The following is a 19,593-nucleotide window of genomic DNA, read 5'->3' on the forward strand; positions in this document are numbered from 1 at the left end:
ATATAGACTGGGCGGAGGGGTTCACGCCTGTAATTCCAGCATTTTGGGAGGCCGAGGCGGGTGGATCACGAAGTCTGGAGATCGAAACCATCCTGGCTACCACAGTGAAACCCCGTCTCTACTAAAAATACAAAAATTAGCTTGGCATGGTGGCACGTGTCTGTAGTCCCAGCTACTCAGGAGACTGAGGCAGGAGAATCACTTGAACCCAGGAGATGGAGGTTAAAGTGAGCTGAGATCATGCCACTGTACTCCAGTCTGGGTGATAGAGCGAGATGCCATCTCAAAATAAATAAATAAAATAAATAAATATAGTTAATCGTATTCACCCTATAGGGTTGCAGAAAACCAGAACTCATTGCTCCTATCTAGCGGTAATTTTGTTTCCATTAACCAACTTCTCACTGTCTGCCCTATAGGAAAATAGCATGTTGCTTGGCAAGAATGATACCATTTTGAAGTGAAACTGCCATAGTGGATAATGTTTGACTTCTGCTTCTGCCACAAGGTCTTTAAACAATGTCCAGAGCATAGATTACCCCTCACAAAGAAGCAATGCCTATAACATAGATAACCTCTCATACAAATGTTTAAACTCCTCCCCAGTGGTTACAAATTTCGCAAGAAAGTCTGAAGCATGACCAGCGGCATGCTTTACCAAGAAAGCTTGCTTTATAAAGGATATTTTTCAGCCAGGCACAACGGCTCACGGCTGTAATCCCAGTACTTTGAGAGGCTGAGGTAGGAGGATTGCTTGAGCCCCGCAGTTTGAGACCAGCCTTGGCAACATGGTGAGACTTCATCTCTACGTTAAAAAAAAAAATTAGGTGGGCATGGTGGCACACACCTGTGGTCTCAGCTACTCAGGAGGCTGAGGTGGGAGGATCATTTGAGCTCGAGAGGTCATGGTTGCATTGAGCAGTGACCGCATCACTGCCCAACAGAGCAAGACTCTGTCTCAAAGCAAAAAAATAAAAAATATATATATTTTTTCTGGAAGGCAGGTGTGGGTATCCACCCTCTCTTGTCTGCCCAAAACAAAACATCGTATCTGTTTGTAACAACATCCTCCAGGCTCACCCATGTTGCCACAAATGACAGGATGTCATTCTTTTTTCTGGCTGAATGGCATTCTACTATGAATATATACCACATTTGCTTTATCCACTAATCTGTTGTTGGACACCTACAGTGACTTCATATCTGAGCTATGTGAATAGTGCTGCAATAAATATGAGGGTGGAGGTGTCTCTTCAATACACTGATTTGCAGTGGGATTGCTGGATCATATGATAAGTCCATTTTTAGTTTTTGAGAAACCCCCATACTGTTTTTTATAGTGACTATAATAATTTACATTTCCACCAACCATCTATAAGAGTTCTCTTTTCTCAGACTTCTCACAGCATTTGTTATTTTTTGTCTTTTAGTAATTAATAGCCATTTAACTGGAGTGGGATAACATCTCATTGTGATTTTGATTTGCAATTTTTTAGTAATTAGTGTTGTTGCACATTTTGTCACATATTTGCTGGTCATTTGTATGTCTTCTTTTGATGTCTATCCATGTTGTTTTTTGAGCCCCACTCTGTTGCCCAGGCTGGAGTATGCAGTGGTGCAGTCTTGGGTCACTGCAGTCTCAACCTGCCGTGCTCAAGCCATCCTCTCACCTCAGCCTCCCTAGTAGCTGAGACTACAGTGTGTACCACCACTCCTGGCTAATTTTTATATTTTTTGTAGAGACAGGGTTTCATCATGTTGCTCAGACTGGTCTTGAACTCCTGGGCTTAAGCAATTCTCCCACCTGAGCCTCCCAAAGTGCTGAGATTACACGCATGAGCCACCACACCTGACTTCTTGCCCACTTTTTGATGGGATTTGGTTTTTCACTGTTGAGCTGTTTGAGTTCCTTGTATATTCTGGATATTAGTCCCTTGGGGATGAATAGCTGGCAATTTTCTCCCATTCAACAGGTTGTCTCTTCACTCTGTTGATTGTTTCCTTTGCTGAGCAGAAGCTTTTTAGTCTAATACAGACTCAATTTTCTACTTTTGTTTTTGTAGGCTGTGCTTTTGGAGTCTTTGCCATTAAATTTTTGCCTAGAGCAATGTTCTGAAGCATTTCCCTTGTTTTCTTCTGGTAGCTTTAGAGTTCCAAGTCATATTTAAGTGTTTCATCCATTTTGAGTTGATTTTGTGTGTGGTGATAGGCGTCTAGTTTCATTTTTCTCCTATGTATATTCAGTTTTCCAGCACCATTAGTTGAAGAGGGTATCCTTTCCCCAATGTTTGTCCTCTCAAAAGTCAGTTGGGTCTAAATATATGGATTTATTTCTAGGTTGCCTATTCAGTACAGAAGCATTTAAGAAGGAAAGAATCAATATTCGAATCCTTCAACTCAGAAAGAGTCACAGTAATCATTTTGCTGTGTTATGTCCTTCCAACTTTTATCCTATCCATGTGGTTTTAATAAAGTTAAAAATTATGACTTGTATAATAGGCAGTCTTCTAAAATGGCCTTCATTCATCCCATCTTCTAGTATTCGCACTTTTCTATAATTCCTTCCCCTTGAGTGTGGGCTGAACCCTAGTTAGTGACTTGCTTCTAACAAACAGAATACAGCAAAAGTGTCAATGTCAATTTCAAGATTAGGTCATAAAAGACTGAATTGCATCGTGCCAGCATTTTCTCTCTTTGGCTCTTCTCACATGCCTGCCCTGATAGAGGCAGCTGCCTGGTCAACTGAAGGAAGTCTCATTTCAATAGCCTCAAGGAGCTAAATCCAGACAAAATCTATGAGACTGAGCTTGGGAGCAGATACTGCACCAGTCAAGTCTTCAGAGGGGAACACAGCCCTGGGCAATACTTTGATTGTAACCTCATGACAAACTCTGAAGAAAAGGACTCAACCTAGGCTGACCCATGCACTCTGAAATAATAAATGTGTCTTGTTTTAAGCCCTACATTTTATAATGGTTTGTTACACAGCAATATTTAACTGATAAACCATGCATATAATTGTATAGATCATTTTCAAAGCCTAACATCATAACATAAGCACTCTGCCAGGTTATTATACCTCTCTGTAAACTTTGTTTGCTTATTGTCTAATAATTCATCCATGATTTGCTTAACCATTTTGCTATTGCTGAACATATGAATTGTTTTCCAGTTTTCACTGTATGGTTAACACTATTATGCATAAAACATTGTCTTTAAGATGATTTCTTCAGACCAGGCATCCATAAGAATTATTAGGTCAAAGAGTATGACCCCAAAAAGGTACCTTTAACAACATGAGTTATGATAAACTTACCACCCTGTCTTTTTAGGGTACAGTTCATTCCCTTTTATTTTATTTTATTTTATTTTATTTTGAGACGGAGTTTCGCTCTTGTTGCCCAGGCTGAAATGCAATGGCTTGATCTCAGCTCACTGCAACCTCCACCTCCTGGATTCAAGAGATTCTCCTGCCTCAGCCTCCTAAGTACTTGGGATTACAGATATGCACCACCACACCCAGCTAATTTTGTATTTTTAGTAGAGACAGGGTTTTTCCATGTTGGTCAGGCTGGTCTTGAACTCCTGACCCCAGGTGATCTGCCTGCCTCGGCCTCCCAAAGTGCTGGGATTACAGGCGTGAGCCACTGCACCTGGCCCATTCTCTTTTATTTTTATGTATTGATTTATTTATTTGAGACAAGAGTCTTGCTCTGCCACCCGGGCTAGAGTGCAGTGGCACCATCACAGCTCACTGCAGCCTGGACCTACCAGGCTTATGCAACCTCCCCACCTCAGCCTCCTGAGTAGCTGGGACAACAAGTGTGCACCACCATGCTCAGCTAATTTTTTTTTTTTTTTTTTTTTTGCTATAGAGACGGGGCCTCCCTATGTTGTCTAGGCTGGTCTCGAACTCCGGGGCTCAAGTGATCCTGCCACCTTGGTCTCCCAAAGTATTGGGATTACAGGTGTGAGCCACTGCACCCAACCTCTCATTCTCCTTTAAATCCTAATTATATGAACCAAATTACCTGACAAAGCTCCCATACAGGCAGGCTGAGAACCAAGGATTTGGTTGGGATTAGAAAGTAAGATCTTAAAGACGCCGTGAAGCAGAGGTTCAGGCTCAAGTTGCCTTTTATGAGGCTCAGGGTGCATCTTCTAGTTTCTGTTTACTACAAACTCAAAGTGGATGCCTCAGCAAACCAGTTCTCATTGTTTCTTATGGTTCCCATCAATTAGCTGTGAGACCTTGGGCAAGTTATTAATCCTTAACCTCTCCGTGCCTCAATGTCCTCATATATAAAAGTAGAGGATGAAAATAATACCTATATCATAGCGTGTTATGAAAATTAATTATTTAGCCAGGCACGGTGGCTCAAGCCTGTAATCCCAGCACTTTGGGAGGCCGAGACGGGCGGATCACGAGGTCAGGAGATCGAGACCATCCTGGCTAACACGGTGAAACCCCGTCTCTACTAAAAAATACAAAAAACTAGCCGGGCGAGGTGGCAGGCGCCTGTAGTCCCAGCTACTCGGAAGGCTGAGGCAGGAGAATGGCGTAAACCCAGGAGGTGGAGCTTGCAGTGAGCTGAGATCTGGCCACTGCACTCCAGCCTGGGCGACAGAGTGAGACTCCGTCTCAAAAAAAAAAAAGAAAATTAATTATTTAAAATATGTAAAGTGCTTCCTATGTGTGTGGCACATAGTGAATGCTATATGTGTGTTATTCCCATTTTCAGAGAAGGGTAAGTTACTGATGAAAAGTTGGGCAGACCTGGCTTTAAATTCCCTCTCCACTGATTCTGAGCTGTGTGACCTTGGACAAAAAAAAAACTTAACTTCTTCTAAACTAATTTTCTCCATCCTCAAATCAGGCCATGAAGCTAATGAAGCTTAAGCTTTGAGACAACTTAACTTGCTAAGGCTCTCTACCTAATTTTGTATTATAACTGTATCATTGCAATTTAATCTTTTAAAGAAAGTCCTCTGAATTTTTTTTTTTTAAGAGAAAGAGTCTTGGCCCAGCGCGGTGGCTCAAGCCTGTAATCCCAGCACTTTGGGAGGCCGAGACGGGCGGATCACGAGGTCAGGAGATTGAGACCATCCTGGCTAACACGGTGAAACCCCATCTCTACTAAAAAATACAAAAAACTAGCCGGGCGAGGTGGCGGGCGCCTGTAGTCCCAGGTACTCAGGAGGCTGAGGCAGGAGAATGGCATAAACCCGGGAGGCGGAGCTTGCAGTGAGCTGAGATCCGGCCACTGCACTCCAGCCTGGGTGACAGAGTGAGACTTGGTCTCAAAAAAAAAGAAAAAGAAAGAGTCTCATTCTGTCACCCAGGCTGGAGTGCAGTGGCATGATCATAGCTCACATTACGATCGAACTCCTAGGCTCAAGTGATCCTCCCATCTCAGTCTCCCAAATTTAGCTAGGAGTATAGGCATGCACCACCATGCCTGGCTAATTTTTTATTTTTTGTGGAGACGGGGGTCTCACCGCATTACCCAGGATGGTCTAGAACTCCTAGGCTTAAGTGGTCCTACAGCCTTGGCCTCCCAAAATGCTGAGATGACAGGCATAAGCCACTATGCCTGGCCGTCTCTATTTTATAAACTTCATAAAACCTGGATCTATCCCTAAGAAGGGGGATAAAATAACAGTACAGTCAGGCTAGGTGCAGTGGCTCACACCTGTAATCTCAACAATTTGGGAGGCTGAGGCAGGTGGATCACTTGAACTCAGGAGCTTAAGACCAGCCTGGGCAATATGGCGAAGCTCTGTCTCTACAAAAAAATACAAAAAAAAAAAAAAAAAATAGCTGGGCATGGTGGTGCACACCTGTAGTCCCAGCTACTTGTAGGGGGCTGAGGCAAGAGGATCACTTGAGCCCAGGAGGTTGAGGCTACAGTGAGCCATGTTTGTGCAACTGCATTCCAGGTCTCACAAAGTGAGACCCTGTTTCAACAATAATGATAATAATAGTACACCATGTGTCACAAACAGCATTTCAGTAAGCAATGGATTGCATATATGATGGTGGTCCCATAAGATTATAATGGGGCCAGGTGCGGTGGCTCCCTCCTGTAATCCCAGCACTTTGGGAGGTCGAGGCGGGTGGATCACCTGAGGTCGGGAGTTCGAGACCAGCCTGACCAACATAGAGAAACCTCATCTCTACTAAATGCGGGGGTCTCTCCTGCAGACCCTGACCCAACGATGGATGAATAATGTACACTGACACATACATATTCTGCTTTGCCAGTCCGGCTGAGTGTCCGTGCCACTTACAGACACCAAGGAAGGTTCTGTACCAAGTCATCAGCCACGGCCTCAACTTGCCAGCGAGACTTGCATTCAGTAAAGATTAATTGACAAAAGTTGTGAGTAAACACACCTATGGGTAATTAACCTGGTCGTCCCCACCCCGGAGAGAGCTATCATGCACCCCTAAATGATCAAAGGTTGGTCTTAAGACCACATGAATAAACAAGGTAGTGAGATAAAGTACTCTACCTTCCTTTGTACCCACTTTAAGCTATTTACTCAAGGTATGAATTCGGTTGCCTTCAGCCATAACCTTATCCTGAGACTTTTGCAAAAAGAAGGTTTGTGGCTTATCATTTTCCCCACCATCCTGACTGAACCCCCACAATTAAAAATACAAAATTAGCTGGGCGTGGTGGTGCATGCCTGTAATCCCAGCTACTCAGGAGGCTGAGACAGGAGAATCGCTCAAACCTGGGGGGCAGAGTTTGCAATAAGCGAAGATTGCGCCATTGCACTCCAGCCTGGGCAACAAGAGGAAAATTCCATCTCAAAAAAAAAAAAAAAAATTATGATGGAACTTAAAATTCCTATCACCTAGTGACATTTTAGCTGTTGACATTATTCACATGTTGAGAGTGATAGCACAACACATTACTTGTGCATTTGGGATGATACTGGTGTAAACAAACCTACGGTGCTCCAGTCATACAAACATGTATGGTAATGTCCTAGGCCTTCGCAGTCACTCACTATTTACTGATGAACTCACTCAGAGCAACTTCTAGTCCTGCAAACTCCATTCATGGTAAATGCCCTATATACATGTACTATATGTATACCATACCATTTTTTTCTTTCCTTTTTTGAGATGGGGTATTGCTGTGTTGCCCAGGCTGATCTCAAACTCCTAGTCTCAAGTGATCTTCCTGTCTCAGCCTCCCAAGAAGCTACAACTACAGATATATGCCACCATCCCTGGCTAAGTTTTAAAAAACTTTTTGGGGCCGGGCGCGGTGGCTCAAGCCTGTAATCCCAGCACTCTGGGAGGCTGAGACGGGCGGATCACGAGGTCAGGAGATCGAGACCATCCTGGCTAACGCGGCGAAACCCCGTCTCTACTAAAAAATACAAAAAAACTAGCTGGGCGAGGTGGCGGGCGCCTGTAGTCCCAGCTACTCAGGAGGCTGAGGCAGGAGAATGGTGTAAACCCGGGAGGCGGAGCTTGCAGTGAGCTGGGATCCGGCCACTGCACTCCAGCCTGGGCGACAGAGCAAAACTCCGTCTCAAAAAAAAAAAAAAAAAAAACTTTGGAGACAGGGTCTCACTATGTTGCCTAGGCTAATCTTGAACTCCTGGCCTTGAGCATTCCTTCTGCCTTGGCCTCCCAAAGCACTAGGATTACAGGCAGGAGCCATCATGCTTGGCCCATTTTTAATCTTATTTACAGTATTTTTACGGTACCTTTTCTATGTTTAGACATATTTAGATACATAAAACCTACCATTGTGTTACAATTGCCTACAGTGTTCAGTACAGTAATATGCTATATACGTTTGTAGCCTAAGAGCAATAGGTTATACCATATGGCCTAGGTGTGTAGTAGGCCATGCCATCTACGTTTGTGTAAGACACTCTATGATGTTCTCACAACAAAGACATCACCTAACAATGCATTTCTCAGAGCGTAGCCCTGTTGTTAAGTGATGCATGATCATGCTTATCACACAGAATAACTATAAAGATTAAATGAGATAATATATTTAATGATTTAAAATAGTGCCTGAGTTGGGCATGATGGCTCATGCCTATAATCCCAACACTTTGAGAGGCTGAGGTGGGTAGATTGCTTGAACCCAGGAGTTCAAGCCCAGTCCTGGCAACATAGCAAGACTCCATCTCTATAAAAAAATTTAAAAAGGAGCCAGGAGTTGTATCATGATTCTGTAGTCCCAGCTACTCAGGAGGCTGAGGTGGGAGGATTGCTTGAGCCTGGGAGATTGAGGCTGCAGTGAGCCATGGTCATACCACTGCATTCCAGCCTGGGCGACACAGCAAGACCCTATCTCCATCAATCAATCAATAAAACAGTTTCTGGCACATAGAAAGTCCCGAATCATATATAGTAGCTACTTCTTTGGAACATATGACTGCAGAATGTACTTTTCTCCCTTTTTTTGCACTTTAAATATGTAACCACTTCAGAAAACTCAATTTACAAAAACCCAAATTTTGGAAGAGAGAATAAGCCAGTGAGTAATAATTCTAGTTATAAAATGACTCACTAACCATTGTTAGGCTCTTTACATTTTTACTAGATGTCTTAAAAGCAGTAATCCATCCACTGAGCAAACACAATGATTGAGACACTATAAATACTTTGAAATCCTGAGAGGGCAGACCCTGCGGAGAAGAGAGGAATAAACGGAACTTTGGCATCCTGTGCAGCTCCTGTCAAAGTGCCGGAAGCCAGAAGGGGCTTCTCCCTCACTGGACTGAAGAGGGATTCACCATCTTCCCAGCTAGACCCCAAGTCCTGAGCCTCACATTCCTTTAACTTCCACTTCCCTCCAGCCAACCCAGTCCATTTGGAAATTCCTAGAATTTCAGCCGATCCGTCCTCAAGAACAAAGTGGGGCCGGGCGCAGTGGTTCATGCCTGTAATCCTAGCACTTTCGGAGGCCGAGGTGGGCGAATCACCTGAGGTCGGGAGTTTGAGACCAGCCTGATCAACATGGAGAAACCCCATCTCTACTAAAAATACAAAATTAGCCAGGCGTGATGGTGCATGCCTGTAATTCCAGTTACTCGGGAGGCTGAGGCAGGAGAATCGCTTGAACCCAGGAGGCGGAGGTTGCAGTGAGCCCAGATCGTGCCATTGCGCTCCAGCCTGGGCAACAAGAGTGAAACTCTAGCTCAAAAAAAATAAAAATAAAACAAAGAAAAAGAAAAAAAAGAAAAAAGTGGGAGGCAGCATTTCCTGCCGAGGCCTTCTGACCTGGCATCAGATGAGCTGGCTCTAGACAAGGGTGACGGCCCCGAATCAGATGGCTCTGGCACTGCATCTAAGGGGACAGGGCACAGTGGGTCAGAACGGACCTTCTGGCACTGGGCAATGTAGGATGGACACCCCCACTGTCCCTGAAGGTTGCTAAAGCTGCAGCCCCAGCCCCCGCCCCTGCTAGAGCAGCTCCCAGGAGGACTCCCTGTAGCCAGATATTCCGTGATGCTGTGGGAACTGGCCTGAGTCCAGAGGTCTGAAATTCTGAATCAATCCTCAGGGGAGGAAGTAACCACTAGGCGTGAGAGCCTGTGTGACCATTTGAAAAGCTGCAGAGAGCCCGGAGCCACCCATAGTCCCAGCATACAGCCCAGGGGTGCCTGTGGCCCAGCGCTCTCTGGGCTGTGGTTGACACAGCTCAGGGAGCAAAATCATAGCTAACCCTAATATAATAGTAGTTCACTCTCACTTCCTTAAGAAGAGTCCTACTTTAAGCATTGTATTAGTTTCCTGTGGATGCTGTAATAAATTGCCAAAAATTGGGTGGCTTAAAACAACAGGAACTTATTTTCTTACAGTTCTGGAAACTGGAATCTGAAAAGGTATTTGGCTGGGCCAAGCTCTCTCCAAAGGCTCAAGAGGAGACTCCTTCCTTGCCCCTTCTAGCTCCCAGTGGCCCCAGGTGTTCTTTGGTATGTGGCTGCCTCATTCCAACCTCCTCCTCCCTGCATGTCTCCTCCTCTTCTGCCCCTGTCATTGTCACTGGATTTAGAGCCCACTTGGATAATCCAAGATGATCTCCTTATCTCAAGATCCCTGACTTAATTACATCTGCAAAGACTCTTTTCCCAAATAAGGTCACATTCACAGGTTTTGGGGTTAGAACATGGACCTCTGTGTTACATATACTAACTTCTCTGCTCACAACAACTCTATTTTTTAAAATGCTCTTTTTGTATAGATGGAGAACTCAGGTATAGGCAGTTAAGGAATTTGGCCCAGGTCACACAGCCAGGAGGTAGCATAGTCACTATATCATATTGCCCCTGCCGTAAGTCCTGGGGTCCCAGACACAAGAGCATTCCCACAGTGATTAAGGGGGTCTGGGACATAGGAAGCCAAACCTTGTTACATAACCTCACCATTCCATACACACCTGGACATTTGATTAAATGACTGAAAAAATATTCAAATAGATGAGGGGCTGGGCACAGTGGCTCATATCAGTAATCTCAGCATTTTGGGAGGCCAAGACAGGAGGATCGCTTGAGCCCAGGAGGGCATGATCAGCCTGAGGAACATAGCGAGACCCCGTGTCTACAAAAAATTTAAAAATTAGCCGAGTGTGATGGTGCATGCTTGTAGTCCCAGGTACTCAGAAGGCTGAAGCTGGAGGATTGCTTGAGCCCAGGAAGTCAAGGCTATAGTGAGCCATGATCATGCCACTGCGCTCCAGCCTGGGCAACAGGGCAAGACCCTGTCTCTAAATAAATAAATAAAAATGAAATACAATGGATGAGAGTGCCATGAGGAAGGATTTCAGGTAAAAGGACAAGTGCCATTTATTCACACTTTCCATTGGGAATGGCGTCTGGAACTTGGTAAGCACTGAATCCATGCTGGTCGTTATCATGCACATTCCTAGCAGCCAGGGAACAAGAAGGGGAGAACTAGCACAACGGGAGACACAGTCTCTTTACCCTTGCAGGTGGCCCTGGCCTGGCAGGCTGTGGTACCAGTCTGACCTGACACCTCAGCACCCTCTCCCATAGGGAAACTGAGGGATGGTGACATAAAATTAGAATCTGAGTTATGTAACTAAAATCAAACCAATGTTCCTAAGTAAGTTAATCATAGAATTAGCAGTGTAATCCAGCAATTTCACTCCTAGGTATTCAACTCCTAAGAACTGAAAACAAGTGTTCAAACAAAAATGTGTACACAAATGTTCACGGCAACATTCTTCACAATAGCCAAAAGGTAGAAACAACTAGATGTCATCAGCCGATGAATGAATAAAAGTGGCATATCCGTGCAATGAAATATTATTCAGTCATAAAAAGGAATGAAGTACTGCATGCTACAACATGAACCAACCTAAGAAACGTTCTAAGTGAAAGAAGACAGATACAAAAGGCCTCGTATTATATAATGCCATTTTTTTTTAAATTTTTTTTGAGGTGGAGTCTTGCTCTGTCACCGAGGTAGAAGTGCAGTGGTGCCATCTTGGCCCACCACAACCTCCGCCTCCTGGGTTCACGCGATTCTCGTGCCTCAGCCTCCCGAGTAGCTGAGACTACAGGTGCCACCACCACGCCCGGCTAATTTCTGCGTTTTTAGTAGAGACAGGGTTTCACCATGTTGGCCAGGATGGTTTCAATCTCCTGACCTCCTGATCTGCCTGCCTCAGCCTCTCAAAGTGCTGGGATTACAGGCGTGAGCCACCGTGCCCAGCCGTATGATGCCATTTATATGAAATATCCAGACTAGGCAAATCCGTAGAGACAGAAAATAGATTGGTGGTTGCCAGGGGGTAGAGGAAAAGGGGAGTGGGGAATGACCGCTTCATAGGTAGAAGGATTTCCATTTGGAATTTTGGAATGATGGAATATGCTGGAACTAGATAGTGGGGAAGGTTGCACAAAATTGTGAATGTACTAAGTGCTATTGAGTTATACACTTAAAAGTGGTTAAATGGCATGACTGGGTATGATAGCTCATGCCTATAATCCAGTGTTTTGGGAGTACAAAGCAGGAGGATGCCTTGAGGCCAGTAGTTGGAGACTAGCCTGGGCAACATAGTGAGACTCAGCCTCTACCAAAAATTAAAAAAAATAAAATTACCTGGGCATGGTGGTGTTCCTGGCCCAAACTGAGGGTCAGGCTGCTGTTTCTCGAGGCCCAGTAATGAGATGCAGATGAACTGGGGAGGAAGAGTTTTTATTTCTGTAACCCGTTACAGAAAGAAGGCCTGGAAATTATCACCAGACCAACTCAAAATTACAAAGTTTTTCAGAGTTTATATACCTTCTAAGCTCTATGTCTGTGTGTAAGTGTGCATTCATCTAAAGACATAAGTGATAACTTCTTTCAATCTATAACTAAGGTCTGAGTCCGAAGACCTTCTTCAGGAGCCTTAGTCAGTTTATCTAAATGGGTCTGGGTGCTGGGGTGATTACCCTTATCTTGTCTCCTGCTAAATCATGGAGGTTTGGGGAGTTCCTTCAGACCTCCAATAAACGTGTTTCTGGAGGCTTGGGGAGTTTCTTCAGACCCCCAATAAAAGTTGTTTAATCCTAAATGGGTCCTGTTAAGAATTCATTCTTTGTTTTGTCATGCTTTAAGGCCCAGGAAAGGCCTAGGCAAAACTCTTGGTGGGCTTTTGTTACATTCCAGCCTTTGTGATACGGCTCCGATGACTGGAGGAACACCAGCGTCCTCGGTCTCGCACTGATAGGATTGACGACATGGACACACGTGGAGTCATTTTAAGGAACGAAAAGTTTAACAGGCAAGAAGGAAGGAAGGAAGAGGAAAACTCCCCCATACAGAGACAGACGGAGGGGGGATTCAAACAAAAAGAAAACCCCATATGGGGCAGAAAAGTGGCTGCTTATATTGGGATGCTGGAGGAAGTGATGTCTGGGTTCCATAAGCCCCAGGGGATTGGTTTGATCAGGTGAGTGATTTACATAGCCCTTGAAAAACCTGGCCCTCCCACCTTAGTCCTTTAATATTCAAATGTGGGTCACTAAGATGTTCCGAACACATGGTGTTATCTGAGGTGGCCCATGACACCTGGTACACCTGGTTACAAGGAGAAGATGGTGGGAATCGCCATATTGAGTGAGCCCAGTTTCTAATGGCCGGCATTTGCATATTAAAGCTTGCCAGCCCAGCCCTTCAAGCTACCTTTTCTGTTAGAAAAGAGATAGTTCAGGGGTTGTTTCTTATGACAAGAAAATTTCCACTGAGAACCTTTACACTTACTATCTGCCTAAAAATGATTTCTCAATAACTCCTACTGGCTTTTCTTCAGCTTTTAATATTTAACTTAACCACTCAGTCAGTCCTGAAACAGCTGTGCTGGAGGCCTGCGTTAGTGAGAGCTGGCCTGCCACCGTGGTCCCCTCCTGTAGTCCCAGCTACTCAGGAGGCTGAGGTGGGAGGATTGCTTGAGCCCAGGAGTTTGAAGCTACAGTGAGCTATGATCACGCAACTGCACTCCAGCCTGGGCAAGAGGGAGACCTGTCTCTAAAAATAAATAAATAACAAATTAAACTGATTAAAATGATGAATTTTACATTATGCACACTTTACCATAGTAAACCAATCAAGCTGGAGTCACAGCTCTGCTCCTGCCTCTCAGGAGTGTAACTGATGCCCGCCCCTTTCCAAGCCAGGGTGATAGGAGCCCACCTTGTTTCTGTTTGTTTGTTTGTTTGTAAACATCCAAATGACTTCTTTCTTGTTTTTTTTTATTTTTATTTTTACTTTTAAGAAAGTCGTGAAACAAAGAAACAAAACAGGTAGGTTTTACTCATGGTAAAACTCTGGGTGATAACACAAGGCAAAAATGAGGGGGTCAGGACCCGGTAAATAAACCCAAAGAAAAGTAAACAATACCAGAGGGAGCAGCAGCTGATGGAATGTGGGAGGTGAGGACCCTGGAAGGGGGCGTCTGGTGTCTGAATCAGCCTGGAGCCCCGGGGCGGTGCCTCCACCCCGCTGGGCCTGCACTGCAGGCTGGGCCCAGACCGGGGGCGCATCTGGCCCATCAGGGCCCCAAGGCCCCGGAACCCTTTCCTGGATCTGTTCTCTGCCCCTCGTGGTCTCGGGCCCCCTCCTCCGCATTCAATCCCCTCGCTCACGGTTCATGAATCCAACCTCTTGCCTCCTAAACCAGACCCTGCATGAGGCACCCCTTCTCCAGCTAGGGCATTGCACAGCCTGCATGAGGCACCCCCCTCTCCTGTCTGAGGCATTGCACAGCCTGCATGAGGCACCTCCTTTCCTGTTGGGGCATTGCACAGCCTGCACGAGGCACCCCCCTCCCAGGGGCACTCATGCCTCTCCCAGGAAACTGCAGGCCACACCCACACTTTCTAGACCAAATGGATCCCCCAAATGTAAAGATTCCAAACCCGCCAATGCTGAGTGACAGAGTAGAAAGAGCATGGACGTCCTGGGCTCCCATGGTGCCCTCCCTTCTGTGACCTTTGATTGTGTGACCTTGACAAGTCACAGAAATTCTCCCCTCAGTGCTGAAAACTGTGAGGCGCAGTATCCACCTTGCCCACTTCCTGAAGCGTTGTGGAGATGGAGTAAGCTGCTGTGTGGGAAAGTGTGCAAAGATAAATTAGCATAATGAACTCAGGGAATTTCAAGTCCCAGCCTGACTTGCCATGTTCCCCTTCTGTCTTCTGCAGTGACCTGGAAATGCTGTAACCACCCATTCCCTTGCCCTGGCGCCTGCCTGCTCCTCCTGGGCTACTACTCAGAGAGGTCTCCTCCATGCCTGCTTGGAAGGTTCCTGGAGCTATAAGCAGGTCACTGAGAGCCCTCTCCCCAGACCCAGCGCCCCCACACCTGTTCTCTTGCTGTTATCTGTCAACAGGCTTCCTGCTGTTACCCCACCCTAGTGCAAAAGCCACAGGAGGCATCTCTCTGAGGGCACCAAGTCAGGCAAGGCTGAGCATCCTCCCAGGGAGTGAGAGATCAGCTTCCCAAGGAAAGGTCTTCGATTTCTGGTCTCATAAAAATGCTTCAAATAAAACAAAAGGGGTTCTACAGCTACAAACATTTGAGGAACTTGGCTAACCCATGTTCAACCCTCCCCTCCTTTCCCTTCCCCCACCCATCTCAGAAACCTACAGTAACCTGCTAAGTTGGGACCACATAGTGGCTAAGGCATGGGTTTTGTTTTGAAGTCAATTTTCAAATACACACAAGCAGAATGATTAGTAAAATCAACTCTTTGGACCAAAGGAGTTAAGGACATAACACCCCAAAATACCCTGACCTGGCATACTGATGATTTCAAGCTGAAAGCATCTGAGCAGCAGCAGTTGTAGATAAGACAGGACCTTCTGAGCCACCCTTTTGTCACCTCCCAATGTGTTCTTCTTGCCTGCTGCCTAGATAGAGTAGATTTATCAAGGCAGGGAAATTGCAATAGAGAAAGACTTTCATACACGTAGGGCCGGCTACACAGAAGATCAGTGTTTGTTGTTTTTTTTTTTTTCTTTTTTGAGTTCAGGATTATATATATTACAATTTGCCTTGTTATAATACATTTGTGGCTTTATGATAAAAATAACTCTGGGACATATGGAATTCAAGCTGATGTGCGCAACTGTCACAAGAAAAAAGCATTAAATGCATTTCTGAAATAAGTATTTTCATTTAATTTCAGAATCTCAAAACAGCATTAGACCTTGCCTTCTTTAAAAAAAATTAAGTACTGGCCGGGCGCAGTGGCTCAAGCCTGTAATCCCAGCACTTTGGGAGGCCGAGACGGGTGGATCGCGAGGTCAGGAGATCGAGACCATCCTGGCTAACATGGTGAAACCCCGTCTCTACTAAAAACTACAAAAAACTAGCCGGGCGAGGTGGCGGCGCCTGTAGTCCCAGCTGCCTGGGAGGCTGAGGCAGGAGAATGGCGTAAACCCGGGAGGCGGAGCTTGCAGTGAGCTGAGATCTGGCCACTGCACTCCAGCCTGGGTGACAGAGCGAGACTCCGTCTCAAAAAAAAAAAAAAAAAAATTAAGTACTAAGCTAGCTAAATAACCTTCTTGAAAGGTTTAAAAACACAATCGATACAGAAAATGTTTTCCCTCAAATCTCAACCTTACATAAATGGAACCAGTGAGGGAGAGAAGCTAGACAATTTCTTTAGCAGCATGTATGGCTAAATCCATCAACCACCAACTGGGGAAATATCAAAATTAACCATTTGATAAACCAAAAGATAACAATTTTAGGGTTACAGTAAGTAAAATATTTTTGAAACACTTCAAAAACTTTTAACCATAAACTAGAAGAACCATCTCTTCATTGTAAGAAAGAAAGGACTAACAGAAAGTAAGACATTTAAACTAAACTGATTTTCAATCCTCTTAGAACAAAATGAAAAATAATGGTTAATTAGCTAAGCTTTGTGCTCTAATCAAACTAATTACAGTGATTTTAAATGGCAATGGCCCATGTGACTGGGCAGCTTAACAGTTCAGAATACTTTTGCAATAATTTTTTAACACAAAGACACTAAAGTGATCCAGTCACGCAATGTTCATTTTATGCATTCTGCATCTCTTTGCCAATCTTGTAGCTAAGGATCTTGTTCCAATCAATCTTAGTGCGTGTAACTGGCAATTGTCGATGTAAGGCTTTGACAGTAGTGTCCGACATTGTCTGATAATTCTCACTGATGGCAGTCTGGTACTCATTTTCTGCAGCTTCTACGATCTTTGTAAATTCTTTTGCTGTTTGCACTTCATTAGACACTGTTAGGGACTCTTGTATATCTTTATGACGTGAAAGGAATCAAACATATATCTCAGTCCTGGGCCCAGTACAAACACATCCCTCCATTTATCTCAACTCCCTTCCATTTGTCTCAACTTCCTGGGCCCAGCACAAACACATTCCTCCATAAATCTCAGTCCTGGGCCCAGCACAAACACATTCCTCCTCAACTTTGGAAAAACACCACCTGGAGAGCCCCCGATAAGGTTACAACCGTTTGTGGTTTTACTGAAAGCGCGGGAACCAATAGAAAACTGCTAAAAGTATAACTTAAAATGTTAACCAATTGTAATGCTGTAACCGAAAGAATTCCCTTGTTCCTCTGTAACCTTACATATCCTGTTTACATCAGGCTATAAAAAGCGGGCACATGCATCGTTCAAGGCCCTCTTGTATGCTGTGGAATGGAGGGACCAAGTTCGAACTTGCAGTAAAGATCCTTGCCGCTTGGCTTTGACTCTGGACTCTGGTGGTCTTCTTTGGGGAATAAACGGTCTGGGCATAACAGACGCACTAGGTGAACATTACCGTCTTCATAATAATGAACCTGAATTTTCAAGATGCCAGCCACTTGAGTGGTTGGAGGAGTGATTGTAAACCTCCATTCTGACCTCCAACTGAAAAGACTAAAAGGCAAAAATGAAATCCACAGGCAGACAGCCCGGGCAGCACCCTGGGCCTGGTTAAAGATCGACCCCTGACCTAACCGGTTATGTTATCTGTAGATTCCAGACGTTGTATGGACAAGCGTTGTGAAAGTCCCTGTCCTGTTCTGTTCTGTTCTGATTACCGGTGCTTGCAGCCCCCAGTCACGTACCCCCTGCTTGCTCAATCGAAACCACCCCCCTCCCACCCATGGTTAAGCAAGCAGTTTGTCTAAAAAAAAAACCCCTAGACTTTGTGGTTTAAAAAAAGGGCAGGAGCCAATCAGAAACTGCCGAATGTTCAAACTTCAAAATGTCAACCAATCCCAATCTTGTAACTGCAAAAATGCCCTAATCTTCTGTAACCTGTTTGTGCCTTACTATAAAAAGTAGGCTTGAGCTGTGCTCGGGACCTCTCTCTTGCCCTCCTGACTACGCCTGTACAGAGAGAGGTCCGGGTTCGAACCTGCAATAAAGTGATCCCGGCCGCTTGGCTTTGACTTCGGTTTCTGGTGGTCTTCTTTGAGGGGGGTCTCAGAACTCAGGGCACAACACAACGACCATTCCAAAAGTTTTCTGCTGGGAACTGATAGCTCTCCATGCATGCAGTAGTGGTTTGCTGTCCATCTATTTTTTGCCATACACAGTGCAGGCTCCATTCGGGTAATGTTACTTTACCTAAGCTGGCAGAGCAGTTTCTACTGAAGTTCTCCATGATTCAATTGCATTTTGTACTTCACAGGGTCTTGGATCAGTTGCCTCCTTTCTTTTTTTTTTTTTTGAGACGGAGTCTCGCTCTGTCGCGGGGGCTGGAGTGCAGTGGCCGGACCTCAGCTCACTGCAAGCTCCGCCTCCCAGGTTTACGCCATTCTCCTGCCTCAGCCTCTGGAGTAGCTGGGACTACAGGCGCCCCGCCACCTCGCCGGGCTAGTTTTTTTTTGTATTTTTTAGTAGACACGGGGTTTCACCGTGTTAGCCAGGATGGTCTCGATCTCCTGACCTCATGATCCGCCCGTCTCAGCCTCCCAAAGTGCTGGGATTACAGGCTTGAGCCACCGCGCCCGGCCTGTTGTTGCCTCCTTTCTTAAGTGATCAAATTTAAAACAGATTCTGTTCTTTGGATCCAAAAACTTTCCATTTCCTGAGTCGCCATGTTTTGTTATCAATATCTGATCTTCATAACCTTCCATTTTTACACAAGTAAACTGCTCCGAGTTATACTGTGCATGGGCTGCTTTTTCCCTTCTTTCATCAGATAACTGCTCCACCAGACCAGCCATCTTCATTCTGGCTACAAACTCGGCGGGGGCGGGGACGGCGGCGGCAGTGGCCACCTGACTTACCACTTTCCATGAGGTGCTCCGCGCAGCGCACCACCCTCGGAGTTTTATTATTACTCAAATCAGCCTCCTCAAAAATTGGAGGCTGAGGTTTTTCAGGATAGTTTGGGGGAAGGGTGGGTGGCTAGGCAATGGATGCTTGCTGCCGATTGGCTTGGGGTGCAATCATAGGGGTGTGGAAAACGGTCCTCCTGTACTCAGTTGCTTCTGGGTGGAGCCACAGGAGCAGCTGGCCGGTCCATGGGAGCCATGGGTTGTCAGAAATGCAAAGACATCTCAAAAGGCCAATCTTAGGTTCTGTCCTAATGATGTTATCTTGCCCAGGCTGGACTGCACTGGTACTATCTGGGCTTACTGCAACCTCTGCCTCCCGGGTTCAAGCGATTCTCCCACCTCAGCCTCCTGAGTAGCTGGGATTACAGGTGTGTGCCACCATGCCGGGCTAATTTTTGTATTTTTAGTAGAGATGGGGTTTCACTATGTTGGCCAGGCTGATCTCGAACTCCTGACCTCAAGTGATCCTCTCATCTCAGCCTCCCAAAGTGTTGGGATTACAGGCATGAGCCACTGAGCTCGGCCCATATCTTTTTGTAAAATAATTGTTTTTTAAATAACTAGAGACAAGGTCTCTGTATATTGCCCAGGCTAGTCTCCAGCTCCTGGGGTCAAAAGAGCCTCCTGCCTTGGCCTCCCAAAGTCCTGGGACTACAGGTATGAGTCACCGTACCTGGCCGTAATTGGCATATCTCATGACCTCCAGAATAATGGCTGCAGTCGTTCATGTCTACACCTCTAGTGGTCTCTCATTAGTGTT

At 45.3% G+C, this 19,593-nt stretch overlaps 1 pseudogene; it reads right to left on the reverse strand.

The window, feature by feature from the left end:
- Positions 1-16,564: 16,564 nt before the first annotated feature.
- On the reverse strand, positions 16,565-18,725 carry LOC111522902 (annotated as a pseudogene).
- Between the last annotated feature and the right edge of the window lie 868 nt (positions 18,726-19,593).

This window comes from Piliocolobus tephrosceles, chromosome 6 (assembly GCF_002776525.5).
Source record: "Piliocolobus tephrosceles isolate RC106 chromosome 6, ASM277652v3, whole genome shotgun sequence".
Lineage (NCBI taxonomy): Eukaryota > Metazoa > Chordata > Mammalia > Primates > Cercopithecidae > Piliocolobus > Piliocolobus tephrosceles.